The sequence below is a fragment of the Oryctolagus cuniculus genome, chromosome 11, assembly GCF_964237555.1.
Source record: "Oryctolagus cuniculus chromosome 11, mOryCun1.1, whole genome shotgun sequence".
Taxonomy (NCBI): Eukaryota; Metazoa; Chordata; class Mammalia; order Lagomorpha; family Leporidae; genus Oryctolagus; species Oryctolagus cuniculus.
Window position 1 is genome coordinate 51,829,573 of NC_091442.1, and position 13,418 is coordinate 51,842,990.

Here is a 13,418-nt window from a genome sequence, read left to right on the forward strand (position 1 = left end):
GGGGTTCTGTGAGCTTCCTGTACTAGGATTACTCTGTCCTTCTCCAAACCTGGGAAATTTTCTGCTAATATCTCACTAAAAAGGCCTTCTAATCCTTTCTCCCTCTCCAAGCCTTCAGGAACTCCTAGAACCCGGATGTTGGTTTTTTAAATAGTATCCTGCAGATTCCTGACAATATGTTTTAGATTTCTAATTTCTTCTTCTTTTCTTTGGTCTGATTGTATCCTTTCCTGTTCTCTGTCTTCTAAGTCTGATATTCTCTCTTCTGCTTCACCCATTCTGTTTGTAAGGCTCTCTATTGTGTTTTTCATTTGATCTATTGAATTCTTCACTTCAGTCACTATCCCAGTTTCCTGTTGTACTAGTTGTTTCGTTTCATTTTGATTCCTCCTTAATATTTCATTTTCACGAGAGAGATTTTCTATCTTGTCCATTAAGGATTTCTGTAGTTCAAGAATTTGTTTTTGAGAACTTCTTAATGTTCTTATCAATTTTTTGAGATCTGCTTCTTGCATTTGTTCTATGTCATCATCTTCATAATCTTGAATTGGGGTGTCTTTTTCATTTGAGGGCGTCATGGTGACTTCCTTGTTTTTATTACCTCGGTTTTTGCATTTGTTATTTGGCATATTGGAGATATTTGGTTTCTTCACTGTGGTGCTTTTTCTTGTTATACTATGACTCTAGATTAAGTGGACTCTCTGTTTTTGATGGAGCCTTAGAGGCTTGAGATGGGTGTGGCCTGAGAGCTCTGTTTGGTGTGCCAAAGGTGACACTCCCAGGTTAGGAGTGGTAGATCTCCCTGTCTCTCTTTCTTTTTTTGATTCAAAAGGGAAGTAATTCTGCACAGCTGAACGAAGTTGGAGGTAGTTAGCAGGCAAATGATATACCCTCAGGAGCCAGAGATCGGAAGCTCTTTCCCAAGGACCACACAGGGAATCTGTTCTGCCCTCAGGGTGGGCTCAGATTCTCCTTCAGTCTCCCACTGGGTTGCTAAAGTTACGGAAGTGTAGCGTCTCCGGAGAGTACTCACGTGAATTCCGTGAGTTCTCTCTCCCACCGTCTCTTTTTTCACGGTCTCAGGTCAGTAGCACCACAAATTCACTAGGTCCTAATCTCCTGTTAATTCGCCCCACCCAGAGTCAGGTTTTTCTGCTAGGCTCAGGGCCGGTGCAGACCTGAAGTCGCTCTGCTTATGACGTATGTCCAAGATGGCGCCTGCTCTTTGTCTTGCTCGCCCTTGAGAGGTGAGCGGAGCAGAGAAACCCGTGTCCGTACCAGTCACCTATTTCTCTCTCTCTCTCTCTCTCTCTCTCTCTCTTCCAGTTAGCCTGGTGAACTTCCCCCCCCCCCCAGGGGTCGTTAGAATGGCTCACATTCAGAAATCTACCAACAATAGATGCTGGAGAGGATGTGGGGAAAAAGGGACACTAACCCAATGTTGGTGGGAATGCAAACTGGTTAAGCCACTATGGAAGTCAGTCTGGAGATTCCTCAGAAACCTGAGTATAACCCTACCATTCAACCCAGCCATCGCACTCCTTGGAATTTACCCAAAGGAAATTAAATTGGCAAACAAAAAAGCAGTCTCTACATTAATGTTTATTGCAGCTCAATTCACAATAGCTAAGACCTGGAACCAACCCAAATGCCCATCAACAGTAGACTGGATAAAGAAATTATGGGACATGTACTCTATTGAATACTATACAGCAGTCAAAAACAACGAAACCCAGTCATTTGCAACAAGATGGAAGAATTTGGAAAACATCATGCTGAGTGAATTAAGGCAGTACAAAGGAACAAATATCATATGTTCTCCCTGATTGGCGACAACTAACTGAGTACCAAAGGGGAAAATTGTTGAAGTAAAATGGACACTATGAGAAACAGTGACTTGATCACCTCTTCTCCTGACAGTTGATGTACAATGTAATACTTTATCCATTTTAGTATCTTTTTTGTTCTAGTACCATTGGTTGAACTCTGTAATTAGCACACAATTATTCTTAGGTGTTTAAATTTTAACTGAAAAGTGATCCCTGTTAGGAATTTGGAAAACATTATGTTGAGTGAAATAAGCCAACCCCAAAGGGACAAATACCACTGTTCTCCTTGATAGGTGACAACTAACTAAGCACCAAAAAGGAAACCTGTTAAAGTGAAATGAACACTATGAGAAACAGTGACTTGATCAGCCCTCACCCTGACTGTTGATGAGCAACTTAATATGTTATCCCTCTTAGTATTTTTTTTGATTGGTCTACCTAATACATTTGGTTGAATAATGTAATCAATACACAATTCTTCTTAAGTGCTGAAACTTAACTGAAAAGTGATCGCTGTTAAATATAAGAGTGGGAATAAGAGAGGGAAGATGTGCAATTCGGGACATGCTCAAGCTGACTTACCTCAAACGGTAGAGTTAGAAACATACCAGGGGATTCCAATTCAATCCCATCGAGGTGGCATGTACCAATGCCATCTCACTAGTCCCAGTGATCAATTTCTGTTCACAATTGATAATAATGATAGGACTAAGAACCAAAGGGATCACATAAACAAGAATAGTGTCTGCAAATACTAGCTGATAGAATAAAAAAGGGAGAGAACGATCCAACATGGGAAGTGAGATACACAGCAGACCCATAGAATGGCAGATGTCCTAAACAGCACTCTGGCCTCAGAATCAGCCCTTAAGGCATTCGAATCTGGTTGAAATGCCCATAAGACTATTTCAGGCATGGAAAGCCAAGACACTCTGGGGGAAAAAAAAACCTAAATGAAAGATCTCCGTGAGTGAGATCCCAGTGGAAAGAACGGGTCATCAAAGAAGGAGGTACCTTTCTCTGAAGGGAGGAGAGAACTTCCACTTTGACCATGGCCTTGTCTAAATGTGATCAGAGTCGGTGAACTCAGGGGGCTTCCATAGCCTTGGCAGCTCATGACAAGAGCCTAGGGTGATTACTGATGCCATAAACAAGAGTGTCAATTTGTTAAGTCAACAACAGGAGTCACTGTGCACTTACTCCTCATGTAGGATCTTTGTCCTTGGTGTGCTGTACATTGAGATTTAATGCTATAACTAGTACTCAAACAGTAGTTTTCACTTTATGTTTCTGTGTGGGAGCAAACTGTTGAAATCTTTACTTAATGTATGCTAAACTGATCTTCAGTATGTAAAGAGAATCGAAAATGAATCTTGATGTGAATGGAAGGGGAGAGTGTGGGGAGCAACTCAGACTAGACTGTTACTCGAATTAAGACTTATTCTTTGCATCTGCTCTCCCACAATATAGCGCTGAGAAGGGAGGAAACAGCTCCTACACAGCTGCCTCCAGTTCAACCAATAAACTGTAGGACCTGCTCCTGATTGGAGGAGAGCAGCGTACTCGGCGTGTGGGTAGCAGAGTTGGGATTGGTGGAAGAGGACTATAAAGGAGGAGAGAGACAACATGCACAAGGAACATCTATCTGAAGGAACACCTGAGCAGCCTCCGAGAGAACCGGCTGGCGGTGTGCCACTCCCCCGCGGAAGTGGGGAAAGTGGCAGGGGGAACCGCCCTTCCACGGAGGTGGAAGGTCGGTAGCCAACCCGGGAAGAACCAGCAGCAAACCCAGGGAGGGCCGAGCAGACAAAAGAACAGCGCAGGGTCCTGTGTCGTTCCTCCACGAAGAGGGGGAGCGACATAATGGTGCCGTGACTCGGATATGAAGCCTAGGCAGGGTTTAGTGTCGTTCCTCCATGAAGACTGGGAGCGACAGGAGAGGGAGTGGGAAAAGGGAGGGTTGCAGGTTGGAGGGACGTTATTGGGGGAAGCCATTATAATCAATATTCTGTACTTTGGAAATTTATATTCATTAAATAAAAGTTAAAAAATGGAAAAAAAAACAAAAACAAAAAAAATCTGAGAGAAAAAATCAAGAGAAATTAAAAATATATTCAACAAATTGTACCATAACAATGGCATTTTAGATGGAGTTCTAGTCATCAAAACTTCTCTCCTATTTCCACATTTGAAGTAGAATCTAAAGTCAAGTTCAATATAGGCTGGCCCAAGGAACTTTTCCAACAAATTTTAGCATTGTTAGGAACACTGAAAAAGTCTTTAGAATCAAAGGATAGTTCAGTTACTAGCTGTGCTAAGTTAAATGTGTATATGAGTTTCTAAATAACAATTGATATTTTTGTTATAAGCATAGATTATGAATTTAAAATAGCGTGAGTAACAAAAGACAATGTTAAGAGAACTATAAAATAAAAAGAATTCTGTGTATCAAAACATTAAAATACAGAGAAAAGGGCATCAATTTAATGGGAAAATATTCATATTGTATAGAAAATTACTATTGGCAATATATGATTTATAAGAAAATCTTACAAGTGAAGCAATAAAATGAGATTCCAAATTGGAGAAAGAAATAACATTTCTAAAAGGAGGTTTCCAAATGGCTAATTACCACACAAGATTGTCAGCATTACTTATCATTAGGCGAATGCAAATAGCAATCACAGTGAAATACCACTTTATATCCATTGTAATGTCTGTTATAAAACAACTGTTCACAATATTAGACAAATCAAATCATCATGCATTACTGGTGTAAATGTAAAATGATGCAGAAAATATGGCCGACAGTACTGAAGGCCTGCCGATGGTGTTCACTTTCTCACTCAGAAAGTTCATAGGCGATGTAGGACATCAGAAAGAAGGGGATGGGAATGTAGAAATGTTTGCATGGCCTCCATCTTTTAAATCTTTCAGTATCCAAGCAATCCTGAGGGACCCAACATGATGATCCAATCTAATCCTACTCACCTCACAAGGTTCTACCTCTAAACACTACTGTAAGATTAAATTTCCATCTTCTTCACATCTCAAATTGGATTTATTCCCAATAAATGATGATATCCAAACCATTGCAGCAGATGGTGATGTATTAGAGAGCTTTACTAAAATTTTTTGACAAATAGTACAATATGGACTGACTGTGAAGGCATACTGGTAACATGAAATAAGCCATTACAAAATGATAAATATGGTGTGATTCAACTTATTCGAGGTTACTAGAGGAGACAAATTCATAGAGATATAAAGTAGAGAAGCGACTTCCATGGTCTGTGGTGGAGGGGGATAGGAATTTAGTGTTTGAAGCACACAAAATTTTACCTGGGGAGATTAAAAAAAATTAGAGGGATGGTGTTTATTTTTGCAAAAGAATGTGTATAGGCTTACTGACACAGAAATTCAGTTTAAAAAGTCAAGTGGTAAGTTATACTTTTATCACAAAATATTTGATTTTAACAAACTATTCACCAGAGTCTTCATCCATAATCTTTTGCAATTATAGATGTATACATCTATTTTTAATACTAATTTAGATGTAACCAATGAAATATGATGATACAAACTTTAAAAGAGCTTGAAAACATGACAACCATTTTTGTGGGGGTTGAAACATACATTTTCATATTATATCAAAATATAGAAAGAATCATGTATACATTTGTGTGGGGCGCAAAATGTACAAAGCATATCTAAAAGTGTATTCTTATTCACTTTCTTTTATTTTAAACACACAGAGAGAGAGAGACAGAGACAGAGAAAGAAGAAAGAGAGGGACATGGACACAGAGGCATAGAAATCCCATCATCTTCTTTACTTCCCAAATTCCTACAAAAAACCAAGGCTGTGCCAGGCTGGGTATCTTATGCTGATGACAGAGACTCAAGCACTGAGTTATCACCTGCAGTCTCCTAGCATCTGTATTAGCAGGAATCTGGAATTAGAAGCAAATTCAGGAAATAAACACACACACTCTGTATGGAATTCAGGTGATGACAGAGGTATATTTGCTAAAATTTTATTGACTTGTTTTCATATTGATTCAAATGGAGAGAGGGAGACAGGGAGGAAGAAAGAGAGGGAAACAGGGGGAGAGAGAGAGGGGGAGAGAGGGAGAGAGAGAGAGAGAGAATATTTCATTTTCCAATTCATTCCCCCAAAAATCACTTCATCCAAAAATACACCAGGATATTGGAACTTAATTTAGTCACCCATTTGGGAGGTAGGGATTCAAATATTTTAGCCATCATCTACTGCCTCTCAGGACACACATTCAGAGGAAAAGGAAAAAAAGTGAACAGTGGGAAACTAAGTCAAGCAGTCTGATATAGTATGTGGGTATGCAAAATGGCAACTTAAGCTAGTGACAAAGACTCACCATCTTAGTCACCAGGACAAATGCTCATGCTCTAGGTCTCCTTTTTTCATGTACTTGATTTTGAGTCTGGTTCACTCGCATGTCCTAACAACTGACTGCTTTCCCCTACTGACTCCTAAGCCTTTCACCCCATCTGAGTAGAGATAAAGCTCAGCACTGAGGCAATACATTCTTGAGATGTTTGCTAAAATTAGTAATTCTCAATTTTTAAATTAAAAGCAGTCTTTATAATTTATATTCTATTTTACAAATATCAGGAGAATAGATTTAATGCAGTTCACAGATAATTCTAAGAATATAATGATATGTGTGTTTACTTCCATTTTTAGAGAGTGTATTCAGATATAAAATAAATATTTCATAACAAAAAAGTAAAAGTACAAGTATTTGAAAAAAGATGACTTTAGAAATGCTTCCACAGTACCCCTTTCCTCCTCCAGTGTTTGACATGCATAATTTTTCACTTCCCCCACCACCACCGCCGCCCCAGCTCCCATCTGTAAACATGGGTTGGGCTGCACCTAACGTGGCCCCTCATCCAATGTTCAACTTACCCTACTCCCTGCCCCCACCCCCTCCCCCACCCCCGCTGCCACCTCCACCGTCATCTGCGGATAGCAGTGCTCCTCATTTCGGATCTTACTATTAAGATTGTATGCATTTGCAGAGAAATGTGGACTTTCATAGTATATGGTAGGATATTTTATTTTTTAAGAAAAGAAAGTGATTGTGGAGCTAGATTTTTAGAAAAACTGTAAAATACTGAATAATTCCTTCAGTTGTAGGTTGGTATATATTTGTAACCTTTGTGAAATTGTATTCATATGAAAATCTCTGTTCAAATTCTTGGAAAAATCCAATAATATAGTATTCCATTAAAACCTTTGAGCTATGTCTTCCTCCACCCTGCCCAACAGTATATATAGAATAGGTTTCAGCTAAGCTGAAAATCCAGAGTGCTCTCAGATCTGAAACTTTAAGCATTGACAGGAAGCTGCAAATGGAAAATTGTACACCTGTCCTATGATGATGGATCATGGTCAGAATGCTAGACATATTAAAAAATAGTCTCCAGCTTGCATGTATATATTAAGCATAAATGAATTTTGTATTGAGTTGGGTCCTCTCACCATGGTACCTCATTATGCAAAATCTGAAAAATTCCCAAATCTGAAATTCTTTTGATTCTAAGCATTTCAGGTAACAGGTACTCAACCAGTGGTGGATGTAGAACAAATTTCATTATGGATTAAAATACACTAAATGCACTAATTGTCTTCTTGGTAGAATCTGAAAATGAAATGCTAAAGCCCTATTCAAAGTCTTTAAAATAAACTGTTTTTATGAAAAAAAAAGAAATGAAAAATGGGAGTTTAGAAAAAAATCCCATTTTTTCTGCTATCCTATGTTTTTTCTTTTTTATTTTTAACTTTTATTTAATGAATATAAATTTCCAAAGTACAGCTTATGGATTACAATGGATTCCCCCCCCATAACGTCCCTCCAACCCGCAACCCTCCCCTTTCCCACTCCCTCTCCCCTTCCATTCACATCAAGATTCATTTTCAATTCTCTTTATATACAGAACATCAGTTTAGCATACATTAAGTAAAGATTTCAACAGTTTGCTCCCACACAGAAACATAAAGTGAAAACTACTGTTTGAGTACTAGTTATAGCATTAAATCTCAATGTACAGCACACTAAGGACAAAGATCCTACATGAGGAGTAAGTGTACAGTGACTCCTGTTGTTGACTTAACAAATTGACACTCTTGTTTATGGCATCAGTAATCACCCTAGGCTCTTGTCATGAGCTGCCAAGGCTATGGAAGCCCCCTGAGTTCACCGACTCTGATCACATTTAGACAAGGCCATGGTCAAAGTGGAAGTTCTCTCCTCCCTTCAGAGAAAGGTACCTCCTTCTTTGATGACCCGTTCTTTCCACTGGGATCTCACTCGTGGAGATCTTTCATTTAGTTTTTTTTTCCCCCAGAGTGTCTTGGCTTTCCATTTTGATGATTTGGCCAAGGCTAGCTCATAGTAATACTTTATAAAAGTACATAGAAAAATGAATAATGTGGCTTTCATTTTAGATATGTTCAGCATAAATTCCAAATTGGATAACTACAAATAAATATTCTACAGGGTATAGCAACTATGTTCTGAAACCTGTGGGAGGGCCTACCCTGGGAATGAAGCAGGGGTGTCATAACCAAGAGGGTCAGATCTGTAAAGAACTACAGGATGTGTGAATGGAGAGTGTATGGAATATTTGGATAGGTAATATTGAGACGAAAGTAGAATTGTAAAAGAAGATGACAAGAAACCACTGCTGATGTCATGATAGAAATAGGAAATAATATTCAGGAGAAATCCATATACAGTAGTTGAGAAAAAAATAGAAGGTAGACATTTAGGTTTATGATACCCATTTAAATCCTCTATTTCTACTTCAAATTGCTTAGTTTGACTCTCAGCATTCATTCTGGATTCCAGGGTTTTGTTAATACAGATGTTGTGAGGCATTAGTGATGACTCAAGTAATGGGGCTTCTGTACCCATTTTGGAATCCAGGACTATATTCTTGTCTCTTGGCTTCTGCCTACTGCCAGCATGTGCGATTTACAAGGAATGAATCAGTTTATAATTGATATTCTCTTTTGGGTGATTTATTTGGAATACAGTGAGATAGAGAGAGAGAGAGAGAGATTCTGTCTGCTGGTTCTCTCCCCAAATGTTTGCGAAATTCATGGCGGGGCCAGACTGAATTCTGGAGCCAGGAGCTTCATCCAGGCTTCCCAAGTAGGTGGCAGGGTCCCAAACAATTTTGCCATCTTCTTCTACTTCCCAAGGTGCATTAGCAGGGAATTGTGTTGGAATTGAAGCAGACAGAACTTGAACCAGTCTAAATATGGAATTACACATTGTAGGTGGTGGTATAACCCATTATACCACAGTGCTGCCCCCACTATTGTCTTTCTTAGCTTAATTCACTCTCCCTGTGTCTTTCTACCTCTCAAATACATAATTTATTTTATTGTATAATAAATTCAAGTACAGAAAATCTATAAAATAATCTTTAGCTTTGACTACACTTTATGGTATTGATGAATAATTTAATCAAAAACTACTTTCAGTAGCATGAAGTACAAATGAATAGAATTTGGCTTAATATGTAACTTTGGAAAGACTGCAACACAATATAAATCTATAGAAAGCCTAAGAGACATGTATGGAGGGCTCTTTAAGGACCTGCCATGGGAGCTGGCATTGAGACATAACAGGTTAAGCCACAACCTGCAATGCTGGTATCTCATATGGATGGTGCTTTCAGTCCCAACAATTCCACTTCAAATCCAAGCCTTCGGTAATGTGCCAAGGAAAGAACTGGGAGAGGACCTCTGGCCTTGGATGGTAGACAAAGATGGACCTCCTGCCTCCTGGCTTTCACCTTGTTCAACCCTGACCATTGTAATTCTTTGGGGAGTGAACCAGCAGATGGAAGATTCTCATATTCATTCCCTCTGCCCTTTTTTATCTTTGTAACTCTGCCTTGAAAATAAAGCAATGAATTCTAAAAAAAATAGAAATGGCTACAGATTCTATCCCTGACACATTCCTGGCCCTGCTCATGAATCCCATTCAGTCTCCAATACGCTGTTAGGACCCCACTATTCAAGCAATTCACCCATAAAAAATCATATTCAGTAATTTGTCTTCCTAGCACAAGGTAACTTCTTCCTAGTTCAGTGTTTATATCAGGTTGGTACTAAACCCCTTCTACTATTTCATCCATAAGACCAACAAAAACAAATTCAGGCTTTATATCCTACAATAATTTAGAAGATTCTGTGTTCCCATTTGAATAATGTGATAAACATAGCACTGTTATAGCATCACAAAGACTGAAAACAAATTTGCTATCATGTTTTATAGTCTTAATATTTTATAATAATGAAAATTTTATGTTTTCACATATTTATTTCACCATCTTAATAATTATACTTATAAACCTTCTACATCACAATATAATATAAACTGAGAAATAACTTACTGAAGGTCCGTTCATTTTCTTTGGACTTGGAAATATTTAGTGGGCCCTAGGACTTTACCTGGAAGAGAAAAAAAATTGGAAATGTGAGAGAACTGGTTTGATTTGCTCCTAGACTCAGAGCAAGGTCATGATAGAAATGAATACAAATTACCAAATTCATTAGCAGTGGAAACAAAACCAATCAGCTAACCTGGGTAGTAATAGAGCCTTACACATGACAAGGGCCAAGGAAGACCTCCTGGAAAGAGCACCAGCAAGTAATCATTATGTTAAAACAAACATTTACTTGCTACTCATTTTAGTCAAAACATTACTGCCAAGAAGTAATTTGTCATTTGAAGAATGATTGTTCAAGCAGGTTGCAAAAGGCCACAGAAAAACATAATGCTGTCACTAAAATCTATACTATAGAAAAATACTTGTGTGACATTAACTACTGTTCTATTACTACAAATGTTCTGCACAACACTTCATATTGTTAGTTTCATTAGAACATATTTTCTGTTATACACTGAAAATTATAGAATATATTCATCTTGCAACCAGGGTATTTTGCTCACAGCTGTATAGAAAAATGAATACAATAGACATTTATTATACTATATCTTTCTAGTAATTGTTGCAAATGACACCACCCAGTTTACAAATCTTCACATAGTTCTTTCCTACAATGATCCTTGGCATTGCCATTTTACTTGCTACAGCTCATGGGGTATTCAGAGAATGTAACCTCAACCTGATAGATGTAAAAATCCTCAATAAAATTCCAGCCAATGGAATCCAACAAATATCTGAAAGATCATTCACCCAGACCAAGTGGGATTTATCCCTGGTATGCAGGAATGGTTCAGCATTCACAAATCAATCAATATGATACATCACGTTAACAAATTGAAGAACAGAAAACAAATGATTATCTCAATTTATTCAAAGAAAACATTGATAAAATACAACACCCTTTCATTATGAAAACTGTGCAAATTTGGTATAGAAGAAAGATTCCTAGACACAATCAAGGCAATTGATGACAAAAAACAGCCAGAATCCTATTGAATGAAGAAAAGTTGAAAGTATTCCCACTGAGATCTGGAACTAGACAAGGATGCACATTTTCAACATTGCTATTCAATATAATCCTGGAAGTTTTAACCAGAGCCATTAGGCAAGAAAAAAATCAAAGGTATACAAGTTGGTAAAGAGGAAGTCAAATTATCCCTATTTGCAGATGACATGGTTCTATTTATAGGGTATCCAAAAGACTCCAAAAAGAGACTATTTGAACTCATAGAAGAGTTTGGTAATGTAGCACGATATATAACAATACACAGAAATCAACAGTGTTTGTATACACAGACAATGCTATGATTGAGAAAGAACTTCTTAGATCATTCTCATTCACAATAGCTACAAAAAATCAAATACCTTGGAGTAAGTTTAGCCAAGGATGTCGAAGATCTCTACAATGTGAATTACAAAACATTAAAGAAAGAAATAGAGTAAGATACAACAAATGGAAAAATTCCATGTTCATGAATTGGAAGAAGAAATATTATCAAAACGTCCATTCTCCCAAAATTAATTTACAGATTCAAAGTGATACCAATCAAAATAGCAAAGATATTTGTCTCAGATGTAGAAAAAGATGTTGAAATTCAGATAGAAATACAGAATACCTTGCATAGCTAAAGTAATCTTATAAAACAAAATATCAGATTTCAAGACATGCTTCAAGGTAGTTATAATCAAGGCAGCTTGATACTAAAAAGTATGGATATTCCAAAGGAAAATCAATTCAAGCATGTACAACCAACTTATATTCGACTAAGGAGCATAAACACATCCCTCTAGCAAAGATGGTCTCTTCAGCAAATGGTGCTGGGAAAACTGGATTTCCACATGCAAAAATATGAAGCAAGACCCCTACTTTACAACTTACACAAAAATTTATTCAAAATAATCAAAGACGTGAATCTATGTACTGATAACATCACATTATTAGAGAACATTGGGGAAACCCTGCAAGATATTGACTCAGGCAAAGAGTTCTTGGAAAAGAAACCAGAGATACTGGCAATCAACACCATGACTAACAAATGGGATTAAATGAAGTTGAGAAGCTTTTGTCCTGCAAAAGAAGAACTCAGGAAACTCAAAAGGCAACTGATAGAATGGCAGAAATTATTTGTAAAATGCAACTGATAAAGGATTAATAACCAGAATATATAAAGAGATCAAGAAACTCCACAACAACAAAACAAACAAACCAGTGAAGAAATGGGCAAAAGAATTAAATAGACATTTTTCAAAATAGGAAATCCAACTGGCCAATAGACAAATGAAAAAAAATGTCCAGGATGACTAGCCATCAGGGAAATGCAAATCAAAACCATACTGAGTTTTCACCTCACCCCAGTGAGAATAGCTTTCATGCAGAAATCAACAAACAGCAAATGCTGACAAGAATGTGGGGCAAAATGTATCCTAACCCACTGTTGGTGGGAATGTAAACTGGTAAAACCAATATGGAAGACAGTTTGGAGATACTTCAGAAATCTGAATATAGACCTACCATATGACCCAGCATTCTCAATCCTGGTAATTTACCCAATGGAAATGAAATAAGCAAATAAAAATTTTATCTGTAACTTGATGTTTATTAAAGCTGCACTCAAAATAGCTAAGACATGGAATTGACCTAAATGCCCACCAACTAAAGACTAGATAAAGAAATCATGGGATATGTACTCTATGGAATACTACACAATGGTAAAAACAAATGAAATCTGATCATTTGCAACAAAGTTGATGAATCTGGAAAACATAATGAGTGAAATAAGGCAGTCCCTAGGTAACAAAGACCATATATTCTCCCTGATCTGTGATAACTAATAGAGCACCTAAAAGGAAGTCTGTAAGAGTAAAACTGACACTTTGAGAAGCAATGACTTGAACACCCCTGGTCTTGACTATTGAAGAACAGTTTCTTGTTCCCTTTTTCATACTATTTGTTGAATGCTTTACTTAACATAGATTTAATAATATGTGTATAAAGTCAATTGAAAATAGATCTCATTAAACATAATAGTGAGAATAACACAGGAAGGAGCAACTTTGTAACTGTGAAGCTGTATCATTC